This window comes from Malaclemys terrapin, chromosome 12, assembly GCF_027887155.1.
Source record: "Malaclemys terrapin pileata isolate rMalTer1 chromosome 12, rMalTer1.hap1, whole genome shotgun sequence".
Taxonomy (NCBI): Eukaryota; Metazoa; Chordata; order Testudines; family Emydidae; genus Malaclemys; species Malaclemys terrapin.
In genome coordinates this window covers 31,335,853-31,362,424 of record NC_071516.1, presented here as the reverse complement: position 1 = coordinate 31,362,424, position 26,572 = coordinate 31,335,853, and the positions used below count along the sequence as shown (strand labels likewise).

At 48.8% G+C, this 26,572-nt stretch overlaps 1 protein-coding gene across 7 annotated transcripts in view; it reads left to right on the top strand.

Annotated features, from left to right (window-relative positions):
* Positions 1-26,572, top strand: part of CHD6 (chromodomain helicase DNA binding protein 6) — a 199,280-nt gene that overhangs the window by 26,370 nt on the left and 146,338 nt on the right. The window contains exon 2 of one of the 7 annotated variants that reach the window (XM_054045375.1): positions 5,511-5,564. The exons of the other annotated variants lie outside the window; for them this stretch is intronic. The gene's annotated coding sequence lies outside the window, so the exon portion shown is untranslated. The remainder of the gene's footprint in view (positions 1-5,510; positions 5,565-26,572) is intronic. 7 annotated transcript variants of the gene reach the window in all.

Here is a 26,572-nt window from a genome sequence, read left to right as displayed (position 1 = left end):
GCCATTTTATTGCTCAGTCACCCAGTTTTGTGAGATCCCTTTGTGACTCTTTGTAGTCAGCTTTTGACTTACTTATCTTCAGTCATTTAGTATTATCTGCAAATTTTCCCACCTCCCTCTTCATCTCCTTTTCCGGATCATTTATGAATATGTTGAACAAGCACAGATCCCAGTACAAATCTGTGGGGGACCTTGCTGTTTCTTTTTCCATTGTGAAAACTGACCATTTAATCTTGTTCTTTGTTTCTTTTCTTTTAATCAGTTACTGATCTATGAGAGAATTTTTCCTCTTATTCTGTGACTGCTTACTTGGTTGAGAGCTTTTGGTGAAGGACTTTGTCAAAGGCTTTCTGAAAGTCCAAGTCCACAAGTTCACTCGTATCCACATGCTTGTTGACACCCTCAAAGAAATCCAATAGATTGGTGAGGCATGAATTCTCTTTACAAAAGCTGTGTTGACTTTTTGTCCTCAACAGATCATGTTCTGTTCTTATAGTTTCAATCAGTTTGCTTGGTACTAAAGTTTTAAGTTTACCAGCTCTAATTGCTAGAATCGCCTCAGGAGCCTTTTTTTAAAAATTGGTGTCACATTAGCTATCCTTGAATCACAGGCTGATTTTAGCCCTAGGTTTATATAATACAGTTAGTAGTTCTGCACTTTTATATTTGAGTTTCTTCAAAACTCTTGGATGAATTCCATGTGGTGCTGGTGACTTACTATTGTTTAGTTTATCAATTTGTTCCAAAATCTCCTCTATTGCCACCTCAATCTGGGACTAGAGTGACTGAGTGAGTGTCCACTTTTGGACTAGAACACCCAGTTGAAAAGCAGTCCTGGCGGCTCTGACCGGGCCATTGACTGTCCAGTTTATGGTGCCACACAGCAAGGCTGGCAGGCTCACTGCTGGCCTCCGCGTTACATGGCTCCCGGGAAGCAGCTGGCATGTCCCCTTCTGGCTCCTACGTGGAGGGGAAGCCAGGGGGCTCCGCACGTTGCCCCTGCCCCAAACGCCACCCTGCAGCTCCCATTGGCCAGGAACCACATAGGAGCCAGAGGGAGGACATGCAGCTGCTTCTGGGAGCTGCTTGAGGTAAGTGCCACCCGGAGCCTGCACACCTGCCCCACTGCCAGGCCCCAACCCCCTGCCCCAGCCTGATCCCCCTCCCAACCCAGAGCATACTCCTGCACCCCAAACCTCTCATCCCTAGCCCCATCCCAGAGCTCACACCCTCAGTCCCAGCCCAGAGCCCCCTCCTGCACTCCGAACCCCTCTGCAACAGCCAGGGGCCCTCTCCGGCATCCTGAACCCCTCATTTCTGGCCCAGAGCCCAAGACTCTGCCTCGGCCTGTTCTTCTTTTTTGGCCTGCCTAATTATACTTGACTTGCCAGAGTTTATGCTGCTTTCTGTTTTTCTCAGTAGGATTTGACTTCCAGTTTTTAAAGGGATGCCTTTTTGCCTCTAAGTACCTCTTTTCTTTTTGCCATGGTTGTGGCTTTCTTTTGGTCCTCTTAGTTTGAACCTCTACTATGGTGTGTTTAAAAAGTTTCCATGCAGCTTGCAGGCATTTCACTCTTGTGACTGTTCCTTTTAATTTTCATTTAACTAGCTTCCTCATTTTTGTGTGGTTCTCCTTTTTGAAGTTAAATGCTACTCTGGTGAGCTTCTTTGATATTTTCCCAGTAACAAGGATGTTAAATTTAACTACATTATGGTTGCTCTTACCAAGCAGTTCATCTATAGTCACCTCTTGGACCAGAACCTATGCTCCACTCAGGACTAAATCAAGAAGTAGTCATTAATGGTGTCTAGAAATGTTATGTCTGCATCCCATCCTGACATGAAATGTTCCTAGTCAACATTGGGGTATTTCAATTATCCCCTTATTATTGAGTTTTCTGTTTTTCTAGCCTCTCTAATCTCCCCCAGCATTTTACAATCACTGTCCCCATCCTGGTCTAGTGGTTGGTTACCAACTCTTTGCTTATTCAAGCATAAGGAACCATTTCATTCAGAATGGACCACTGTGATCATCTAGTCTGACCTCCTGTATAGTACATGCAATAGAATTTCCCCACAATAATTCTAAGAGCAGATCTTTTAGAAAAACATCCAATCTTGATTTAAAAATCATCAATGATGGAGAATCCACCACAACGCTTGCTAAATTGATCCAGGGATCGGTGAACTCTCACCATTTCCTTATTTCCAGTTTTTATTTGTCTAGCTTTAACTTCCAGCCATTGGGTCATGTTAGACCTTTCTCTGCTAGATTGGAGATCCCGTTATTAAACATTTTATCCAATGTAGGTATTTGTAGGCTGTAATCAAATCACCCCTTAACCTTCTCTTTGTTAAGCTAAGTAAATTGAACTCCTCGACTGTGTGAAGATAAGATATGTTTTCTAATCCTTTAATCATTGTCTTAGCTCTTCTCTGAATCCACTCCAATTTATCAACATCAAGGACTGGGCCCAAGCTGCGCAGACTAAAATGTCTTGAATCTGCCCTCATGACTAACTTGGAGATGTATACTATGCGGAGCTCCTAGTGGAGGTTGCTCAGAGTCAAATTTGGGACTGGCTGTGTCTCCAGGTGAGAGCTGCACCGTGGATCCTGTGTGACTGTGGGCGCATGAGCTGCACTTTGGTCACCTTTGTTTTAGGACCTTGTTGATGTATAAATACTTACGCAGGGCAGAGACTGGGTGAGAGATCCCAGGCTGTTATCCCCCAGGGACTCTAAAGTAGCAGGGCTGTCACTTATATGTAGGTATGTTCTGCTGTTTTCCATTCCACTGTCATTACCTGGCAGAGGGTTCCTTCTGCTGGGTATTTATTTTGGCAACTATCCAGGCTACTCAGAGGCCTAAGGTGAAGTAAAAGTTAGCTGTGTGATGCCTATCTTGCTGAGACTGCCAGTTGTAATGGAGATTTCTGTGATACCCTCTAGGAATTAAACTTGAGAACCTACCAGATTATTTGTTCTAGACAGCCATTAGATGGGTATGACTTGGTTTATGCTGGACTGGAGCTGGTGTGTCCCATCACCTCCTTAGCTGTCAAACCTTCTTCAGGGGCATGTAATCCGGGGTGATTTCCCACTGCTTTTTAATGATTAATATATCTCAAGCTGGTCACCTGTAGCAGTTGGGACAGTCTAAGTGCTGTCCCTCTTCCTACCTGTTCTTAAAATAATTTCATTATGAGTGGAGTTGGCAACATGGCACAATACTTCCCATTATAAACCCCTCTTTTCAGTTGTTATAACTAGGGCTGCCAAGCAATTAAAAAAATTAATTGTGTGATTAATCATGCTGTTAAACAATAGTATACTATTTATTAAATATTTTGGATGTTTTCTACATTTTCAAATATATTGATTTCAGTTGCAACACAATACAAAATGTACAAAATGATTAAAAAACCAAAATAAATAGTATTTTTCAATTCCCCCATTAAAAATACTGTAGTGCAATCTCTTTATCATGAAAGTTGAACTTAATTGTACATTTGTATGTACAAAAAACTTGCATTCAAAAATAAAACAATGCAAAAATGTAGAGCCTACAAGTCTACTCAGTCCTACTTCTTGTTCAGCCAATCGCTGAGATAAAAACGTTTGTTTACATTTGCAGGAGATAATGCTGCCTGCTGCTTGTTTACAATGTCACCTGGAAGAGAGAACAGGTATTTGCATGGCACTGTCGTAGCCGGCATCGCAAGATATTTACGTGCCAGATGTGCTAACGATTCATATGTCCCTTCATGCTTCAACCATTCCAGAGGACATGCGTTCATGCTGATGACAGGTTCACCTTGATAATGATTCAAAACAGGGCGGACTGATGCATGTTCATTTTCATCATTTGAGTCAGATGCCATAGCAGAAGGTTGATTTTCTTTTTTGGTGGTTCGGGTTCAGTAGTTTCCGCCTCCGAGTGTTGCTCTTTTAAGATATCTGAAAGCATGCTCCACATCTTGACCCTCTCAGATTTTGGAAGGCACTTCAGATTCTTAAACGTTAGGTTGAGTTGTGTATCTATCCTTAGAAATCTCACATTGGTACCTTCTTTGCGTTTTGTCAAATCTGCAGTGAAAGTGTTCTTAAAATGAGCAACATGTGCTGGGTCATCAGCTGAGACTGCTATAACATGAAATATATAGCAGAATGCAGGTAAAAGAGCAGGGGGCATGCAATTCTCCCCCAAGGAGTTAATTCACAAATTTAATTAACACTTTTTTTTTTAATGAGCGTCATCAGCATGGAAGCATGTCCTCTGGAATGTTGGCCGAAGCATGAAGGGGCATACAAATGTTTAGCATATCTGGCACGTAAATACCTTGCAATGCCTGCTACAAAAGTGCCATGCGAATGCTTGTTCTCACTTTCAGGTGACATCGTAAATAAGAAGCGGGCAGCATTATCTTCCGTAAATGTAAACAAACTTGTTTGTCTAAGCAGTTGACTGAACAAGAAGTAGGACTGAATGGACTTGTAGTCTCTAAATTTTTACATTGTTCTGTTTTTGAGTGTAATTATGTAACAAAAAACAACTACATTTGTAAGTTGCACTTTTACAATAAAGAGATTGCACTATGGTACTTATGAGGTGAATTAAAAGATACTATTTCTTTTGTTTATCATTTTTACAATGCAAATATTTGTAATCAATAATAATATAAAGTGAGCACTGTACACTTTGTATTCTGTGTTGTAATTGAAGTCAATATATTTGAAAATGTAGAAAAATATCCAAAAATATTTAATTTCAATTGGTATTCTATTGTTTAACAGTGAGAGTAAAATTGCGATTGATTTTTTTTTTTAGTTAACTGCGATTAATCGAGAGCCCTAATTATAAGTTTTCCTAGCTTTAATTGTTTAGGGCTGAAAATGTCCACGTTTGCTCTTTTTCAGACTGATTTTGTTTTGGTTTTTGTAAGGTTTTAACAAAAATGGTTGTCATTTCTGAGACCAGGATTAGGGGAAAACACAATATGTGGCAGAGGGGTTGTCCCTGGGGTCAGGGAGGTGCCTTTTGCTGTCCTTATGAAAATTCATCCAGATTTGTCCATGCTATAAGCCTCTGAAAATCAACATTCACACATGCTCAATCAAGCTTTTAAAGAAGTTTGCTGTTTAAAATTTGCATGTTGTGTTCCCCTCAAGTAGCTGGTCCTCAAAAGGGTAGTCTACTACTGCTATCAGTTATTCTTTTAGCTTGATCAGTAGAGGGTTGTACTGTCACTCTACAGGTCCTTGGTTCCCACCTTGCTAATGAGCTATGTAGGAGGCCATTCTGGTTCTACAGGACAATTTTTTTTTTCCAGTTTGCTTTTTAAAAAAATTAGGAAATAACATAATATGTTAAGGGAATATTAATGTTGCAAAGTCAAGCACTCAAAGGTTAGGAAATGTTCTTGCAGTCCTAATGCAGCCCTTGTCTGCATGTGTAGAACAGAACGGTCTTTCCTCACATAAACACCCCTGCCTCATTCTATCCACAGGATGGACAGTGAAAAAAGCAGAGGATCGCAAGAAAAGAAGGGGTGTTCTTGTGGGTAAGGAACTGGACTTAAACCCACGAGAGATGGGTTCTATTTCTAGAACTGCTACAGGCTTTCAGTGTTATTGAAGGCAAGACTGTTTCATAAAACACAGGCACAGAGGGGGCAGAGTTAAGAGTGCACGGGAAACTTTAAATCTGACTTTTTTCCTGGCTTCTGAGTGCTTGGCTTTGCAACTTTCACGTTCTGCTAAAATCTTGTGAAGTGGAAGTGAGGGGTAGCAGTGGAAATGATTGGAGCTAATCAGCACTGTAATACTCAAGTGTCCCTGAGTAGCTAAGGGAAGGACAGAGTGCTCAGTGGTGTCTGAGAATGGATGCTCCTTGTCACTGGTTGGACACTGAAGAAGTAAGATTTCTGAATTGGCATTTAAATGTTGCCATAAAGCACATCAACAGCTTTATGGGCACAACTAATTTTGCAGCCTGTAAAGTAGTTTTAAAGCTCTCATGAGGGTTTTAAAGGTGACCTGCAAAGATTTAATCAGAAATAAGCCAAGAACAAGGTTCTGTGTGGAAAGCCTAGGACAAGGAACAATGGCTACTCGTGAGGGAATTCTGCACCTGAAAATGATGTGCACAATATTTTAAAATTTTGCAAAATTTGACACATTTTATTTGTCATAAAAACATAATATAATCATTCCAGTTCCAATTATTTTGATAATTTTTGTCAAAATACCAGTCAGCAAGTATGTCTGTAACCATACAGACAACAAAAAAATTCAGGAAATATGTTTTGACCAATAGATTCCTTACTAGGTATATTAATACTGATCTTTGAGTACTAATTCCTTTAAACTATAATATACAAATGTATTTTCCGCACCTCTCAGAAGCAGTGCAAAGGCTTCAGGGAGTCAGGGGTAACAGAGGAGCTGAGGGAGATGGAAATAATTGCTGGGAAGGAGTCTAGGGGTGAACCTGGGGGGTTGTTGGATGTGGGTGGGAGAAGTAGGGAACAGTTTGTTTTTGTTTTTTGAGGGGGGGTGTTAAGGAGTTGGGGAGCCTCCCCTGTGCAGACTGTGGCTGACCTAGTCTCTTCCATTCAGCCAGGCCTAGCTGCCTCTGTCCCCTTGTGACCCTGCACCCCCCCTTCAGCTGTGCGCCCCTCCCCATGTTTCCCTTCACCACCTCTCACTCCTGTCCCCATGTGGCCCTGCATCCCTGCTCCCATTCAGCCCTTGGCTCAGTGCTGTCACCTCATTAGCTCCTGTGCCCCCGCCCCAGTCTGTGCCCTCCTAGCCCTTCTGAACCCCAGCCTTGTGTGACCCACTCTATCCATCCTCCCACATATCCCGTCCCTCCTCACCTGGCCCCGTGGATAAGGTGCTGTGAGGAAGGCAGCCTTTCCCCCTCCTTCTCTGTGGTGGCTGGCTGGCCCATAAGCCCACTGCCTTCTCTTCTGTCACCACCTGGTGAGAGAAAGGTGTAATTGCAGATTCCCTTTGCTTCCCCCATTTAGAATCTTGTGTGTGTGTGTGTGGGGGGGAGCGAAATCTGCAGGGGACATTAATTCCGCTCTTGCGCAGTGGTGCAGAATTCCCCCAGGAGTAATTGGCAGAGCTGTCTTAAACCAGCCTTAGTTACTTTAAATGTCAACTTTTCCTCTCCCCCTGCCCCATCTACACAAGACCGTATTCCCCATTCTATTCCCTGCACTATGGAGCTGGCCTGCAGGGGCCTGGGAAGAATCATTTGTGTTTGTGTGTTGTTGAAAAGGCAGTGACTTGTGTGCATTTGCCTTTTGGGTATCAGATGTTCAGAATCCATATTTCCCTAGTGTGAATTTGGGGGCACCAGACTTTATTTTTAAAATTGCTTTACAAGGGTAAGTGTCAGGCTAAAATCCCTGGTTTGAAAGCCCCTTTCCGTCCTGTGCTGCTAATTGCATTGAATGAATGGAACTGTGAAAGTGTAGCAAGGCCTTGTGTACCTTTTTCCCTGTTGAGGCTCTGTTTGCTCTTTGCCTGCGCTCATCAGGGAGCGATACCAGAGAGCCCTCTTCCTCTGCCTAGTTAGTGTCAGGTCTCATCTCTAGTGCACTAGCCCAGCTTGGGTTCCTGGACCTGTTGGTTTAAAATAATTAGAGTTCTCACCTTCATTAACAATTAATTGGTACTGTTGAAATATACAGGTAGATTCTGTAACTGAACTACTGCCCCTAAAGTGTGTTTGGGGTGCTGAGTGCCCCAGTGTCTCTTTCCAGGTTGGGATGCCCAGCATGTAACTGTGCTTGAGTGGAGCCTGAGAACCTCTGTGCTAGGGAGGGATGGGACTTGAGAAAGCTGGGTTCAATTCAGGGCTGGGGCCATTGCCTCTTGCTTCTAGGGCTGGCAGGCCGGGGAGTTCGGGGGCAGTCAGTGTCCCTACTTGGTGTGAGCCTAGCATTGCAACCCCTTCTGGGAAGTTAAGGAGTGGCCCAAAGGGGCTTTGAGGGTTGCCCCATCCAGCCTTTGGTGTTGGAGGCATGATTCTCAGGTCTTTGTAAGGGGTGAAAAGAATGCCCTTTGGGGAGCAAGGAAGAGGTAGGTAGGGCTTGATATGCCTTTCTTGAGGTTGTAATAGCTTGCTGGAGACTGAGTTGGAGTGAGCGACTCTCTATTTCGTACTGCTCAATCTGAAGCCAGTCTTTGTATCTGGACATGCATCGTTCCAGGAGTTGATGGACAAGTTTCCATAGGGGAGACTTTAGCCTGCACTGGTGTTTAGTGTTCTGGAAGGCTGGTTGCTCCCTGATTCTGTCATGCCTTCCCAAAGTCTCTTCCCTCTCTCTGGTCCTTCTCTTCCCTGGCTTGGTGGATGAGTTGTAGTATGTTTTCTCTCCTATGGTTGGCTGTGTTCTGCTTCTCTTTCTGCTTTCTTGTTCATTGTACAGCCAGATCTGGGGAAAAGCAGCTCCTTATTGGCTGGCTAGCATGAACCTATTTGTGCCTATCAGCTGTGCCCGTCCCCCAGAGTTTGCACGGCTTGCTGTCAGGCAGCCATGCTGGCACCAAGTGAGCATCTGATATTCCATGGAATCACAGGCTGTTTCTTATCATAGTGCAGTTTTTGGCCGTGATTCTTGCTTGTTTTTCTCAGGGTGGGGTGGATGCAAGGATAGTACTATGTTATTTTCATACCCAGCCCTCTCTCTGGCTTCAGTCTTGCATTCATTAAACCCCAACCCCAGGCACCCCAGGAATGCTGAGTAGCTGCTGAAGCCATGCTGCACTGAGGCTGCTGAAATAGCTCTGGAATCCAACTCGGTGCAGCATTCCATCTGGTTTTGCAGAGCCGTGCGTGGCTGGCACTGGAAAGTTATTTGAGCCATGTCCAGGGCTTGTCCTCAGCCATTGTGTCAGACTGGTTTGTTTGGTTTTTTAAAATCAAGGTTTTTTTCAGTTTTTTTTTTTTTAATTATTTTTTATTTTAAATGTGAATGTTGGGCCTGGCCTGTGCACCAGGGTGGGGAGGATGGAGCCACTGGTGTGGAAAAGCAGGAGCATGTTTTGTGACATATGGATGTCTCCGGCAGTATTTTTTTTTATCTTGAATTCATCTATGGCCAAGTCATGGTGTCTTCCCTTTGTGTGGAGAGCAGGGTCTGTGATGGGGTAGAGGGGAGGGACCTCATGTCTGTGGGAGACAACCCCAGTTCAATATGTAACATCAACAAAGAATTTCAAGAGCTTACAGTTTAAAAACATCTGCAATGGGAAGTAAAGTCCTTTCTAAGTGTTAACTCTGTTGTTTTGAGATGAATTGATCCTGTTAGGATTTTGTAAGCCCACATGCAGCTTTATGCCCTCTTGGGCAGCTCTCAATCAGTCCCGCTCCACTCCAGAAATTTTTCTGTTGGTCAGATTAAAAATAATTTAACCCCCCTGTAACAACCTATGAGCAGGTGCCTTTTCCAGCCTAGTCCAAAACTGAGTCCACATGCTGGGAAGAGTTATAAATAGGGCCCTTACAAATTCACGGTCATGAAAAACGCATCACAGACTGTGAAATCTGGTCTTCCCCCATGAAATCTGTATAGCATAGGGTAAACGCACATTTCATGGGGGAGATCAGTATTTCTCAAATTGGGGGTCCTGACCCAAAAAGGAGTTGCAGGGGGTCGTAAGGTTATTTTAGGGGGTCACGGTGTTGCCACACATACTTTTGTGCTGCCTTCAGACCTGGGTGGCTGGAGAGCGGCAGCGGTTGGCTGGGCGCCCAGCTCTAAGGATGGTAGGGTACTGCCACCCTTACTTCTGTGCTGCTGCCTTCAGAGCTGGGCAGCCGGAGAGTGGCAGCTGCTGACTGAGGGCCCAGCTCTGTAGGCAGCAGTGCAGAAGTAAGGGTGGCAGTACCATACCATGCCATCCTTACTTCTACACTGCTGCTGGCGGCAGCTCTGTTTTCAGAGCTGGGCTTCTGGCTAGCAGCCACCACTCTCCAGCTGCCCGGCTCTGAAGGCAGCGCTGCTGCCAGCAACAACACAGAAGTAAGGGTAGCAGTGCTGCAACCCCCCTACAGTAACCTTGTGACCCTCCCACAACTCCTTTTGGGGTCAAGACCTCTACAATTACAACATTGTGAAATTTCAGATTTAAATAGCTGAAATCATGAAATTGATGTTTTAAAAAATCCTATGATCATGAAATTGACCAAAATGGACGTGAATTTGGTAGGTCCCTAGTGATAAACTTATCTCCTTTCTGGAGTCTGGCTTTATTGGCCATAAGAGGACATCAGCTGAGCTGTTCTGCTCTGCTGTTCTCCCACACTCAGGGCTGCTCTGCCCACACCCCAGATCTTTTTTCTCTCTGGAGAGCTGCTCGCACCTCCCTGGTAGCTAGCTGGTTTGCAAGCTGTGTGCACCAATGGCTCAGCAGAACCCACTGCATTCTTTCCCAGCACCTGTTGGCAAGGTGGGGTGTTGCTCTGTGTCAGGCAGACTGGGTTTGTCAGCATCAAGACTTCACCTGTGAGCATGAAGCAAGCTGCTGTACTTGTCCTCTATAATCTTATGCCACAGCAAACTCTTCTTGTTTGAGGGGACTTGCTTGATGAATAGCAATGGGGCTGGTTCTGGCTGGAGTCATTCCACTGGCTTATGAGAGGTCAGACTATTTTAGCCTTAAGTGAATGCAATGCTAGTGAAAGGCATTGGGCTGGCAGGTACAGAACAACTGCTGGGAGAGCTGAGCCAGGCCCTTGGTGTGCATGGGGGTTGGCTTGCTGGCCCCGCACACTCAGTTGTCTCTGCTCCGGACAAAGGGACAGTTATTGCCCACTCTGGTGGTGGCTTCTGGGCTGAGGTTCCCCCACTGCTTTCTGAAAGGCTACTGCATAGTCCCTAGGGCAGTGGTTTCCCATGGTAGCTGGTCTGGGACCAATGACGGGGCCCCAAAGCAGCAGCAGCACTCCTTGCCAGGGACAGGACAGGTCATGCCTCTTCTCCCCATCACGGGGTGTGTGTGTGTATGGGGGAGGGAGAAAGAGGTGACAGGAGAGAGACTGGGGCCCTCAGAATAAACAGACAAAGCAATATCCTGGTGGGCTGGGGTGAAGCGCTCCATATGGGCCCCCCCAGCTACTGTTGATGACACAGCAGTTCTTCCTCGAGTGATTGTTCATGTCCATTCCAAGCAGGTGTGTGCGTGCCGCGTGCACGCCAGCTGGAAGATTTTACTATAGCAGCGTCCGTAGGGTCAGCTTCGGCGCCCCCTGGAGTGGCGCCTTCATGGCGCTGTATATAGGGGCCAGCTGACCCTCCACCCCCTCAGTTCCTTCTTACCGCCGGTGACGGCTAGCTGGAACTTCGCTTGCTCTTCAGCAATCGTGGCAGTGTTCCGTCGTTGTTGTAAATAGTTAGTTAGATAGTAGTTGGGGGGGGGGGTTTCCCCAAGTTTTCGTCGCCCCGCTGGGGCATGCCTGGGTCCCCAGGGTTCAAACTCTGCCGGGACTGCAGGAAATTCATGCCGAAGAGTGACCCGCACTCTTCGTGCTTAAGGTGCCTAGGGGAGAGCCACCAAAGAGATAGGTGCAATATCTGCAGGGCTTTTCGCCCCAGGACTCTCAAAGATAAAGAGCAGAGACTTAAAGTCCTCGGATCCCAGGCCTACTGAGCCGGCACCCAGCACTTCATCCTAGGTGCGCAGTGCTCCGGCACCGGAGATGAGTCGTGAGGCCAAGGCCCCCAAACCCCGGCACCGGAGAGAGTTGGCACACAAGAAACCAACCTCGATGAGACATCGTTCCCCATCGCCAGTGCCGGTTAAAAAGAAGAAGCCTGTGAGGGAACACTCCCCCCACCGGAACTCTAAAGGGACGGCACCGTCCACGAGTGCTACAGGACAGTCCGTGCCGCAGACCCATTCGGCCATCCCTTTGACTCCCGCCCCGGAGAGGGTACGGTCGAGTCCGGACAGGCCTAGATCCCTGGATATGATGGAGAAAGTGCGCCTCCCATCAACGCCAGAGGCGTTTGAGGCCACCTCAGACCTCTTGAGCCTCCCTGTGCCGGCATTGCCGCACCGGTGCAGAGAACCTCCGGCTACCACTCGACCCCATTATCGATCTAGGGGCAAACCGGCAATGCTCTCGCCTCGCTCCCTGCGCCGCGCCACTCTAGGAGGACCGGTGCAGACAACACCCTCTCCGGTGACAGTGTGTACCACGCTTCCTATGTCCTCCTTCTCAGAGACTTCGGACGCGGAGGTGGACTCGTACCGCTCTAACAGATCGTGGAGTAGGCGATCGTCCTCGCGTACGAGTACCCAACCGTACCCACTGCAGTGGCAACAGCCCCACCAGTGGCTGTTCTGGATGCCGTGGGCCTACCACTAGTCAGTGGGTCAGGCGTATGGACCCTGCTCACGAGCTGCATCTGTCTCTTTGACGTCCGCGGCCCTGCTGCTAATGCCGCCACCACCACCGGCACCGCTGTCTGATAGGAGTGTGCCACAAAGGGACACGGCACCGCCTAGCCAGACAACGGCACCGACGGGGATCTTGCTCCCAACGCCGCAGGCAACGTCCAGCACACCTCGTCGCTCGGTGTCGACCCCAGTACCGGCCGCGGTGCCACATCCTGAGCCCGCACTGGCCGCGCAGCCTGATACCGTGTGCTGCAGGCCCTCGTAGAGGGAGAGGGGGTAGATGAAGGCCCTCTTCAGGGGATCTCTTCCTCCTCATCTCCAGATGAGGCAGTAGCGGGAACTTCAGCGGCACTGGCCCTAGAGGACAATAGGATCCTCCAACAGCTGCTTACTCGAGTAGCCCAAAGCCTCTCGATCCAGACAGAGGAGATCGAGGTGGATACAGATCCGGTGGTGGACATCCTGACCCCATCGGGCCCATGCAGGGTAGCCCTACCTCTCATAAAGACCATTACGGACACAACCCGCACCTTGTGGCAAACTCCAGCCTCATTGGCCCCTACAGCTAAAAGGACTGAGAGGCGATATTTTGTTCCATCCAAGGGCTATGAACATCTTTATATACACCCTCCCCCAGACTCCCTAGTGGTAGATGCGACCAACCAGAGGGAACGCCAAGGGTTTCAGGGAGCTACCCCCAAAAACAGAGAGGCCAAAAACTTGGACCTGTTCGGGCGCAAGCTATATTCAACGGGGGGCCTGCAGTTGCACATTGTCAATCAGCAAGCCATAGTGAGCCAGTATGGACACATGTGCTCGGCTTTGTCTAGGTTCGCAGACCTCCTTCCACAGGAGTCGCGAACCAAGTTTTCAGCCCTGGTTGAAGAGGGGAGATTGATTACCCGGGCTTCCCTCCAGGTGGCCTTGGACGCGGCCGATTCAGCCTCATGCACGTTGGCGACTGGTCTGGTCATGAGACGTGGAGCCTGGCTTCAAGTTTCCGGCCTCCCTCATGAGGTCCAACAAACGATCCAAGGCCTCCCCTTCGAAGGGCCCACGCTCTTCTCGGAGAAGACTGATAAGAGGCTTCATAGCCTAAAGGATTCACGGACCATCCTCCGTTCATTAGGCCTACGCACCCCGGTCACCCAGCGTAGGCAGTTCAGGCCACCACAGGCCCCACGGCCGTACCAGCCTCAAAATCGAGGGGATGCCTTGCGCAGAAGGGCAAGGTCGGGCAGGAGGAGGCAACAACAGCAGCCCTTCGGCCAGTCATCTGCCCAACCAAGGCCTACACAGGGGCCTAGACCATCATTTTGATGGCTTGGTTGAGGGCGACCTCACAGTCAGAACCCTGGATCCGTCCAACCTTACCTTATCGTCACGTCTGTCCCCCTTCTATCGTGCATGGGCCCGGATCACATCGGACGCTTGGGTGCTTTGCACGGTAGAGAGGGGATATTCTATCCAGTTCTCCTCCCTCCCGCCCCACCAGCCCCCCTCCCTGTCTCTCTTCAGGGACCCCTCTCACGAGCAACTTCTACTTCAAGAAGTTCAGTCCCTCCTCACATCAGGAGCAGTAGAGGAGGTTCCTCAGGAGCTACGGGGCAGGGGCTTCTATTCTCACTATTTCCTAATACCGAAAGCGAAAGGGGGCTTCAGACCTATTCTGGACTTGCGGTGTCTCAACAAGTTTGTAAAGAAGCTCAAGTTCCGCATGGTCTCCCTGTCCTCCATCATTCCTTCCATGGATCCAGGAGACTGGTATGCCGCTCTCGACTTAAAGTACGCATACTTTCACATTGTGATAATCCCTCAGCACAGGCATTACATCAGGTTTCTCGTGGGCAGTGCTCATCTACAATTTACAGTTCTGCCCTTTGGTCTGTCAGCAGCCCCAAGGGTCTTCATAAAGTGTATGGCAGTCGTGGCAGCCTTCCTGCGCAGGCAGGGGATTCAGGTGTTTCCCTACCTGGACGATTGGCTCATCAAGGGCAGGACCAAGGTGCAGGTGGAGGCTCAGGTGGTCTTCAGTAGGCAGACCTTCGTCGAGCTTGGCCTCTTACTCAACGAGGCCAAGTCCACACTATCTCCAACCCCAAAAATGGAATTCATAGGGGCAGTTCTGGACACGACACACGCCAGGGCATATCTCCCAGAGGCCAGATTCCGGACTATGTCCAACACTATTCTCTGCCTCCAACGTTACCCGACCACCCCAGCAAGAAACTGCCTCAAATTACTAGGGCACATGGCGGCATGTACCTGCGTGGTGAGACATGCCAGACTCAGACTGCGCCCACTCCAGTCCTGGTTGGCAGGGGTTTATCGGCCGGTCAGGGACTCCCTAGAATCAGTGGTGACGTTACCTTGGCCGGTGTTGGATTCCCTTCAATGGTGGCTCGACCCGCGGGAGGTCTGCGCGGGAGTACCTTTCCTAGACCCCGAACCCTCCCTATCCATGGTAACGGACGCATCTGATTGGGGATGGGGTGCACATCTGGGCGGCCTCAGAACCCAAGGCCTTTGGTCACGAGAGGATCTTTCGTTGCACATCAATGTCAGGGAATTACGAGCGCTGCGCCTCGCATGCATAGCCTTCAAATCCCAGCTGGCAGGCAGGTGTGTTTCTGTCCTCATGGACAACACTCCAATGAAGTTCTATATCAACAAACAGGGTGGTGCTTGCTCCTCTCCCCTCTGCCGGGAGGCCCTCGCATTATGGGACTTTTGCGTACAGAACATAATTCACCTGACAGCGTCCTACCTCCCGGGGATGCACAACGGGCTTGTGGACACCCTCAGCCGCTCGTTCCAGGGTCACGAATGGTCTATCCGCTGGGATATAGTGCTCTCAATTTTCTGGCTCTGGGGTCATCCCCAGGTGGACCTGTTTGCCTCCAGCGAGAACAGGAAGTGTCGTCAATTCTGCTCCCTCATGGGACGCAGTCCGGGGTCTCTAACAGATGCCTTTCTCTTCTCTTGGGCAGACGGGCTATTTTACTCCTTTCCCCCGATTCCCATGGGTCACAGAGTAATCCTCAAGCCCCGCAGAGATCACGCTCGGCTCATCCTGATAGCGCCTGTGTGGCCGCGCCAGCACTGGTACATGTCTCTCCTGCACATGTCTATGCGGGTGCTCCTCAGGTTGTCCCTACTACCGGACTTGATCACACAGGATCGCGGTCGCCTCCTTCACCCGAACCTGTAGTCACTCCACCTTACAGCCTGGATGCTTCATGGCTAAACCCCGTGGAGATGCAATGCTTTCATCAGGTCAGGCAGGTCCTTCTTGGCAGCAGGAAGCCTTCAACAAGGACCACGTACTTGGTCAAGTGGAAGCGCTTCTCGCTTTGGGCCACACAATGGGGTCATGCTCTCTTGCTTGCCCCGATCCCTCTTATCCTGGACTATTTACTATATCTCAGACTCCTGGGACTGACTCTCTCTTTGGTTTGAGTACACCTTGCTGCCATCTCGGTGTTCCACCCTCGAGTGGGGGGTACCTCAGGGTTTGCAAACCCACTTGTTGGTCGCTTCCTCAAGGGCCTTGACAGGTTGTTCCCGCACATTTGTCAACCCGTCCCTGCTTGGGACCTCAATGTAGTCCTGTCTGTCCTCACAGGCCCCCCCCTTCGAGCCGCTGGCTTCGTGCTTGCTGTTATCTTTCATATAAGGTCACATTCTTGGTGGCTATCACATCAGCCCGGAGGGTGTCGGAACTCAGAGCTCTAACATCTGAACCTCCATACACCGTCTTCCACAAGGACAAGGTCCAACTCAGGCCGCACCCAGCGTTCCTCCCTAAGGTGGTTTCCCCATTTCACATGGGTCAAGACCTTTTTCTCTCGGTGTTTTATCCGAAACTGCACTCCTGTGCGAAGGAGCTTAGGCTGCATTCCCTGGACGTACGCAGGGCTCTCTCATTCTGTATCGAAAGGACAAGATCCTTCAGGAAATCAACCCAACTTTTTGTGCCGTGGCCGACAGGATGAAAGGGCTCCCGGTCTCGTCACAGCGAATCTCGGCTTGGATCAGAATCCGCATCCGGGAGTGCTACAGTCGGGCCGATATACCAGCCCCACCTATTACTGCCCACTCCACAAGAGCGCAGGCCTCTTCCGCTGCGTTCCTGGCCCAGGTCCCGACGCAGGAAATTTGTAGAGTGGCCACCTGGTCCTCAGTCCACACCTTTACAGCACACTGTGCCATCACGCTCCAGGCCAGAGATGGTGCTGCCTTTGGCCGCGCAGTACTCCATTCTGCAGTGACCTCCGACCCCACTGCCTAGGTTCAGGCTTGTGAGTCACCTGCTTGGAATGGACATGAACAATCACTCGAAGAAGAAAAAACGGTTACTCACCTTCTCGTAACTGTTGTTCTTCGAGATGTGTTGTTCATGTCCATTCCAATACCCGCTCTCCTGCCCCTCTGTCGGAGTGTCAGCAAGAAGGAACTGAGGGGGTGGAGGATCGGCTGGCTCCTATATACTGCGCCATGAAGGCGCCACTCCAGGGGGTGCCAAAGCCGACCCTACAGACACTGCTATAGTAAAATCTTCCGGCTGGCGTACGCAGCGCGCACATACCTGCTTGGAATGGACATGAACAACACATCTCGAAGAACAACAGTTACGAGAAGGTGAGTAACTGTTTTTTCTGCTTGCTGAGATCCAATGTGGTGCATATGGCTTTCCCTTGGCACCCAGGTCAGACCCTCACACCCTTCTGTAACTGCATCCATCTCCAGTGCTGTGAAGTTTCTGTAGGGTGCCACCCTTCCTTGGTGAGACGCATGTGTTAAGCGGCCCTATCACAATCCTTGAGAGGAATAACTGCTGCCTCCAGGGGACATCTACCCTGCAAGAAAAAGACCTGCCACAGCAAGTCTTAGAGCCTAGGTCAGTTGTGTGACATTACCCAGGGTACAATCTGGACTGATGAACAGCTGTGTCCCCTCAGTTCTCCACCCTGGGGTGCCTTTTGTACTGCTTTGCTGTGGGAGCTTACCTCTCCTGGTCGCCCCCACAAAGCCTCCAGCAGGTAAGTTACTCCCAGCCATAGTATATGAGTGCTGTAGTCAGCCACCTTGAATTACACTGCAGAGCAACACCAGCAAATTTCCAGTCCCAGACTTCCCCCAGAAATGTATGTCTTGTACTGCCCTGCTTACTTCTGGACAATACAAGCTCATATAAAGTCTGTCATTTTATTAATAGAAAATGATTTGCACAAATCCTGTTATCCCAAATGGAGTTTCCCAAACTCTTCAGTGCAAACACGCTAGTTTAGATAACAAAACAAATTTATTAACTACAAAAGATAGAGTTTAATTGATTATCCATGAGGCATGAAAGTCAGAATTAGTTACAAGAAAATAAAAGTAAAACCCAAATAATATCTAACTTAAGCTAAGTGAATTCAAAGCAAAGGTCTCTCTCACCCCATGTTACAGCAGTCTTGCAGGCTGAATTTCATAGACTCCTAGACTTCAAGGTCAGAAGTCTGACCTCCTGCACAACACAGGACACAGAATCTCACCCACATACTCCTGTAATAAACCCCTAACCTATGTCTGAGCTATTGAAGTCCTCAGATCATGGTTTAAAGACTTCAAGGTGCAGAGACTCCCACATGACCTGTGCCCCATGCTGCAGAGGAAGGCGAAAAAACCCCAGGGCCTCTGCCAATCTGCCCTGGAGGAAAATTCCTTCCTGACCCCAAATATGGTGATCAGCTAAACCCTGAGTATGTGGGCAAGACTCACCAGCCAGACACCCAGGAAAGAATTCTCTGTAGTAACTCCGATCCCACCCCATCTAACATCCCATCATAGGCCATTGGGCATATTTACTGCTAATAGTCAAAGATCAGTTAATTGCCAAAATTAGGCTATTCCATCATACCATTCCCTCCATAAAACTTATCAAGCTTAGTCTTGAAGCCGGATATGTCTTTTGCCCTCACTGCTCGCCTTGGAAGGCTGTTCCAGAACTTAAATCCTCTGATGGTTCGAAACCTTCGTCTAATTTCAAGTCTAAACTTCCTGACGGCCAGTTTATATCCGTTTGTGTCCACATTGGTACTGAGTTTAAATAATTCCTCTCCCTCCCTGGTATTTATCCCTCTCATATTTATAGAGAGCAATCCTATCTCCCCATAGTCTTCTTTTGGTTAGGCTAAACAAGCCAAGCTCTTTGATTCTCCTTTCATAAGACAGATTTTCCATTCCTTGGATCATCCTAGTAGCCCTTCTCTGTATTTGTTCCAGTTTGAATTTATCCTTCTTAAACATGGGAGACCAGAACTGCACAAAGTATTCCAGATGAGGTCTCACCAGTGCCTTGTATAATGGTACTAGCACTTCCCTATCTCAACTGGAAACACCTCGCCTGATGCATCCCAAGACTGCATTAGCTTTTTTCACGGCCATATCACATCGGTGGCTCAGTCATCCTGTGATCAACCAATACTTCGAGGTTCTTCTCCTCCTCTGTTACTTCCAACTGACGAGTCCTCAGCTTATAACAAAAATTCTTGTTGTTAATCCCTAAATGCATGTTTGCACTTTTCACTGTTAAATTTCATCCTATTACTGTTACTCTAGTTTACAAGGTCATCCAGATTTTCCTGTATGATAGGCGGGTCCTTCTCTGTATTGGCAATACCTCCCAGCTTTGTGTCATCTGTGAACTTTATTAGCACACTCCCACTTTTTGTGCCAAGGTCAATAATAAAAAGATTAAATAAGACTGGTCCCTAAACCAATCCCTGAGGAACTCCACTAGTAACCTCCCTCCAGCCTGACAGTTTACCTTTCAATATGACCCGTTGTTGTCTCCCTTTTAAACCAGTTCCTTATCCACATTTCAATTTTCATATTGATCCCCATCTTTTCCAATTTAACTAATAATTCCCCCATTTGGAACCATATCAAATGCCTTACTGAAATTGAGGTAAGTTAGATCCACTGCGTTTCCTTTGTCTAAAAAATCTGTTACCTTCTCAAAGAAGGAGATCAGGTTGGTTTGGCACGATCTACCTTTTGTAAAACCATGTTGTATTTTGTCCCAATTACCCTTGACCTCAATGTCCTTAACTACTTTTCTCCTTCAAAATTTTTTCCAAGACCTTGCATACTACAGATGTCAAACTAACAGGCCTGTAGTTACCCTGATCACCTTTTTTTCCTTTCTTAAAAATAGGAACTATGTTAGCCATTCTCCAATCATACAGAACAACCCCTGAGTTTACAGATTCATTAAATTCTTGCTAATGGGCTTGCAATTTCATGTGCCAGTTCCTTTAATATTCTTGGATGAAGATTATCTGGACCCCCCGATTTAGTCCCATTAAGCTGTTCGAGTTTGGCAAAGTGGGGATAGTGGGTGGGGGTTCCCCTGGGTGGGGAGACCCTGAGACTGAGGGGTTACTGCCAAGGGGGCAGCACCCAGAGAAAGTGGCACCGGGTCTGGGAGGGACACGGGGGCCAGCGGTAAGGCAGATCACTGGCCTGCAGAGGGCGCTCCTGACTGGAAAATGAGTCTTGGCTACTGCCCTCAGTCTTGGCTACTGCCAGTCCTCATCTAGCCCCCACTCACTGGGGCGGGCTGCAGTGTATAGGCCACACATCACAGGCAAAGGGGTTTGGACCTTCTGCCTCTGGCTACCCGTGGGCTGCCCCCTGCAACCCAGTATCTAATGGGCCTTACCAGGCCTAGAGCCTGGGGCTTTCCTAGGCCGAAGCTCCCCAGCTCCCTTGGCCTTTCCCCAGCCCTGCTCCACTCCAGATACCTGGTTAAGCTCCCTGCAGCCAGGCCCTTCTCTCTCTGAACGCAGAGAGAGACTGTCTGCTTGAGCTTCTGGCTCAAGCCTTTATAGGGCCACCTGGGCCCTGATGGGGGCATGGCCCCAGCTGAGCCTGCTTCCTCCCAATCAGCCCAGGCATCTTTCCCTTCCACAGCCCTCCTCAGGGCTGTTTTAAACCCCTCAGGGCAGGAGCAGGTAACCACCCCATTACATAGCCCTTTTGAAATCAAAAACCCTAGTCACAGATCTATTTTTGTTTATCCTTCCACTTAGTTTAAACTGAATTAGCTCATGATCACTCGAGCCAAGGTTGTCCCCTACAACTATTTCTTCTATGAGGTCTTCACTACTCACCAAAACCAAATCTAAAATGACATCCCCTCTCATTGGTTCAGCAACTACTTGGTGAAGGAATCCATCAGCTATCACATACAGGAAAATCTGAGCCCTATTGTTATTACTAGCACTTGTCCTCCAGGCTATATCTGGGAAGTTAAAGTCTCCCATGATCACGCAATTCCCATTAGTATTTACTTCATTAAAGAGGTTTCTATCCATATCCAAATCAGATCCCAGTGGTCTATAGCACACCCCAAGCACTATCTCAGAGGAGGCTCCAGTAGCTTTCTTCCCCAAAGACTCTGTCTTGTCTATTCCATCCCTTCTTATTTCTTGATACGTTCCAGCGAGAATCTAGCCGTATCTTTTGTTCCCACATGAAGGACAGTCAGTGGATTCTTTCCCGCTCTCGTTATGATCCTCTTCAGCCTCAGGTCCACATCCAGCATCTTAGCATCCGGCAGACAGCGCACCCTTCTGTTCTCTGGATCAGCTCTGGTTACAGGCCTGTCTATTCGTCTCAGTAAGGAGTCCCCAATCATGTAGACTTGCCTTTTCCTGGTGACGGTGCGATTCTCTCGTCTATCCCGTTCCTTCTGGCTGCAAGTCCTCTCGATTCCTATTCTCCCTTGCAATCCTCCGCAACCCATCCCGTATTCTCCTGGGGCTCATATTTGGTGTTATCTCCATTGACTCTTCCCTTCTTCCTATAGGACTAGCTGCTCTTTTCTTCCTTGCCCTCCCACCTTCAGCAACCACTTGCTGTGCCCCTTCTTCATTTTCCAACTCCGCAAACCTGTTCCTGAGCTCTATTTCTCCTTCACTAACCTGTCTTTTCCTCTGCCTGGTTCTTAGTCACATACCTCCACTGTCCACTTTCCTCACCCATCAGTCTCCCCTCAGAGTTCTTTGGTCCTGCTTCCATCTGAAAGTCTGAGCTTTTCCCTTCAGACTCCTCATGTCTTTGCTCCATCATCTGCTCGAACCCCCTTCTAAACTCAACCAGAGTTTCCACCTGCATCTCCAATCCTCGGATCTTTTCATCCATCAGCTCTATCAGGCAGCACTTCATGCAGATGAAACTCTTTTCAGGTACCCCCTCCAGGATTATGTACATACCGCAGCTTCCATATCCAGTCATTTTCATCGTGTCTTCCACTGCTCGGGTCACTACCACTGCTCCCTCGGTATCTGTCATAGCCTTCCCACCTAAGTCCTGTTAGTCCGGGAAACACAAAGCAAACCAAAACTCCTCCACCCACAGCAAAACAAACCCACAATGAGCACCACAACACTGCCTAAACAGCACACAGTCCCTTCACTAGCCTGTCTGTTCCTCTGCCTGGCTCTCCTAGTATTCCCCTTGCAAACTCCTCTGTTTACAGCTGTGTTTGCTGGCTCCTGTGCTGCTGCAGCTGTCTGGATCCCTCCCCCAGTCCAGTGTTGCTTCCTTTGTTCTTCAGGTGGTTGTGTATGGCATAGGTAGAGAGAAAGGAAGCAATAATCTGGGGTGTCTGTTCTCTCCTTTTATAGTTCTTTCTCTTCTGAACCTCAGTGGAGATGATTCTCAAAGGAGACCGAAAGTCTGTGTGGACGGGAACCCCCAGCTGTTTCTCTGTCAGGATGTAGATTTTTCGCCACATCATCTTTCCTGCCAAAGAATGGCCACCTTACACCGGTGATAGTCCATTTGATTTTGTTGACGTCTGGCTGAGGCATTGGCTAGCCTTCTGTCTCTGGGGAACTGGTTTGTGGCTGCTCCCCCAGATTTGGAAGATGTTTTAGTAATACCACACAGAGGAATCTTATAACTTTACATGCAGTGTTGCCACACATACCAGGACAATAATCAGCAAAATAGGAGTTTTCAAATGATACCTCAGCATACTTTGTACAAAATTTATCCTAGTTCTGTAAAAAGGGTGAGCATAGGGGTGTACAGACTGTCACACTCAGGCTTGTGCTACAGGGCTAAAAATAACAATGCAGATGTTCAGGCTCTGAAACTTGGAGAGGGAGGTGGGTCTCAGAGCCCAAACATCTATGCTGCTATTTTGAGCCTTGTAGCACAAGCCCCTTGAGACTGAGTCTGTTGACCTAAAGTCTGAGACTTGCTGCTGCAGGTCATTTTTGCAGAGTAGACATACCTCAACAAGTCTCCAGCCTCTGCTTACTGTAGAAACTGATCTGCCTTGGTGTGAAAGGGTTGCTGCTATTCCAGTAGTTTGGATGCAGAAGTGTGTGTGTATTTACATGCCCAATTCATTTGTGTAGTCAACATCATTGTATGCGCAGTTGAGGTAACTGTATTTGCAAATGGACAGTTAGGTCATTTGTGCTCATAATGATGCAATTTGTACATTCAGTTATAGAAGCCATACATGAAAACTGGGCATCCAAATATGCACCGTACTCATTTGGAGAAACGAGCTAGATTTTCAAACGGTGTGTGCTGGGAGCGAGGAGCTGGATAATGGGAGGCTGCCATGCTGCATGATAGAAAGTTTTGAAAATGCACATTGCCCCTCTTGCCAGGACTCCTCCTCTCCCGCAGACATGCTGACTCTCTGTTGCAGTGGCATAGGTTCACAGATTCCAGGGCCAGGAGTGGGGACCACTGTGAGCATCTTTAAAAAGCAACAGAGGGTCCTGTGGCACCTTTAAGACTAACAGAAGTATTGGAACATAAGCTTTTGTGGGTGAATGCCCACTTCATCAGACGCAAGTAATGGAAATTTCCAGAGGCAGGTATAAATCAGTATGGAGATAACGAGGTTAGTTCAATCAGGGAGGGTGAGGTGCTCTGCTAGCAGTTGAGGTGTGAACACCACGGGAGGAGAAACTGCTTCTGTAGTTGGATAGCCATTCACAGTCTTTGTTTAATCCTAATCTGATGGTGTCAAATTTGCAAATGAACTGGAACTCAGCAGTTTCTCTTTGAAGTCTGGTCCTGAAGTTTTTTTGCTGTAAGATGGCTACCTTTACATCTGCTCTTGTGTGGCTAGGGAGGTTGAAGTGTTCTACAGGTTTTTGTGAGCATCTTGTCTGGCCTCCTTTCTAGCACAGGCCATGGAACTTCCCACAATAATTCCTAGAGCAGATCTTGGGGGAAAAAAAACATCCAATCTTGTTTTAAAAATGGTCGGTGATGGAGAATCACATCACGACCCTTGGTACGTTTTTCCAGTGGTTAATTACCCTCACAGTTAAAAATTCATGTCTTATTTCCAGTCTGAATTGTCTAGTTTCAACTTCCAATCATTGGATCATGTTAGACCTTCCTGTGCTAGATTGAAGCGTCCAATGTTAAAGATTTGTTCCTCCTGTAGATTCTTTAGACCAGGGGTTGGCAACCTACGGCACGTGTGCCGATTTTGCCTGACACGCAGCTGTTAGCTGGGGTCCCGGCCGCCGGCCCCGCTCAGCCCGCTGCCGGCTGAGTGAATGGACCCCTAGGCCGGCAGGAGGCTAAGCGGGGCCGACGGCTGGGACCCCAGACCGGCGGCAGGCGCGCCCCCGGCTCCCCCTTCACCCCACTTAGGTTCTGCGGCTCCCGGGAGTGTGAGCCGCTGGGGCGCGGGGCCCTGAGCCTGCTGTGGGAGGGGCGACGGCGGTGGCTCACACTCCCAGGAGCTGCAGAGCCCGAGCGTGGCAAGGGAGGAGCCAGGGGGCGCACAGGGACCGCTGCCCGCATGCATCCGCTGCAGGAGCTCCCGAAGGGGGAGGGAGGGCACCAGGCCGCAGCCCAGGCAGGCGCACTCCCTGGCTCCCCCGTCACCGTGCTTGGGTTCTGTGGCTCCCAGGAGCGTGAGCTGCTGCCGCTGCCCCCCTTCCCGCTCCCCCCCTCCCGCTGCCTCAGCACCCTGTGGGGGAGGAGCTGTGTGCGCGGCAGCCCGGCAGCGTGTTTTGCCTCTACATGGAGCCAGAGTCTGACTGGCATGGTAAGGGGAGTCCCGGGGGGCAGTCAGGGAGCAGGGGGAGAGTTGGATGGGTCGGGAGTTCTGGGGGTCCTGTCAGGGGGTGGGGAGTGGTTGGATGGGGTGTGGGAATCCTGGGGGTCTGTCTGGGGGCGGGGGTCTGAATAAGGGTTGGGGCAGTTTGGACAGGTAGGGGGTAGGTTCCTAGGGGGGGCAGTTAGGATGGGGGGGGTCTCAGGAGGGCACAGTCAGGGGACAAGGAACAGGGAGGCTTAGGTAGGGAGTTCTGGGGGGCAGTCAGGGGCAGGGGTCCCAGGAGGGGGCAGTCGGGGACAAGGAGCGGGGGGGGGAGTTGGGGGTTCTGACGGGAGCAGTCGGGGTGGGAAGTGGGAGGGAGTGGATGGGGGTGGGGCTAGGGCAGGGCTCTCCTCTTTTTTTTGATTGTTGAAATATGGTAACCCTAGGCGAGGTGGGAGCCGGGGGAGCGCATGGGGGCTGGCACCCGCATACATCCACTGCAGCCTTCAGGAGCCCCCGCAGGGGTTCCACCGCCTTGGCAGGGCGACTGCCCCCTTGCACTGCGCTGGCTCCTCCATGGCTGGGGCTCGCTGCTGCCGCAAGCGGGACGCTCTGGCTCTCTGGTGCCTCCGGAAGGCGGCTCCTCCCTGCCGAGCTGCTGCAGCAGCCCAAGCCCGGCAAAGCCAGTGAGTGGACTCTGGGCGGGGCCCACTGGGGTGGGGAGGACTCGTGGGGGGGCTGTGCACCCTCCAGGGGAGTTCAGGGGCGGGGAGGGAGGAACCTGGTCTGGGGAGCAGCCCCTGAGCACGGCTGGCCCCTGGGGTCTATAAAGATTTGTTGGGATTTGCCCCTCAATGAACCAATGTGCAAGGGGGAGGAGGGTGCAAGGTGGAAGTTTTGCCTAGGGCGCAAAATATCCTTGCACCGGCCCTGTCCCAGGGGATGCGTGCACCTCAGGTTAAGAACCACTGCACTAAACTGATAAGATGTGCATTTTAATTTAATTTTAAATGAAGCTTCTTAAACATTTTAAAAAACTTGTTTACTTTACATACAATAGTTTATAGACTTATAGAGAGAGACCTTCTAAAAACGTTAAAATGTATTACTGGCACGCGAAACCTTAAATTAGAGTGAATAAATGAAGACTCAGCACACCACTACTGAAAGGTTGCCCACCCCTGCTTTAGACTGCGATCCATTCACCCCATAACCTTCTCTTCAAGCTAAGCAGATTGAGCTCTGAGTCTATCACTGTAAAAGGCATGTTTTCTAATCCTTCAGTCATTCTTGTGGCTTTTGTCTGAACCCTTTTCAATTTATCAACATCCTTCTTGAACCGTGGACCCAGTATTCCAGCAGCAGTCACATCAGTGCCAAATACAGAAGTAAAATTACCTCTCTATTTCTACCCAAGATTCCCTTGTTTATGCATCCCATGTATTAGCTCTTTTGGCCACAGCATCACACTGTGAGGTCATGTTCAGCTGCTTATTTGCCACAACTCCCAAATCTTTTTCCGAGACTATGCTTCCCAGAATAGTGTCCCCCATAATGTAAGTATTGCCTACATTCTTTGCCCCAGATATATGCATTTACATATAATCATATTAAAACACACATTGTTTGTTTGCTTGTGCCCAGTTTACCACTCTGAAGTAGTGACTTGTGCTCTTCATTATTTACTATTCCCCTAATGTTTATATCCTCTGCAAACTTTATCAGTGATTTTATGTTTTCTTCCAGGTCATTGATGATAATTTTAAATAGAAGGCAATTTATCTTCTGCTTGATCATTCCTTTATCCGGAAGGCTCTTAAAAAGAGCAGTTGTATATATTTTAGTTTTGTCCATGGCAAATCCTAGGCAAGCAGCAGGACCGTATCTTGCATATATGCTCTTCTCCAGTCCGTTCCATATAGCTGTCGGGTGCATGTGCTCCATATAGCACTGGGGGGCTATAGTCCAGTTTAGACACTACAATTCCCTTGCTGATATTTTTCCATCTCTCTTAAGGGTTCTCTGCTAGAGTTTGCCATCTCCTGAGTTGCTCCTCTGCTAGCAGAG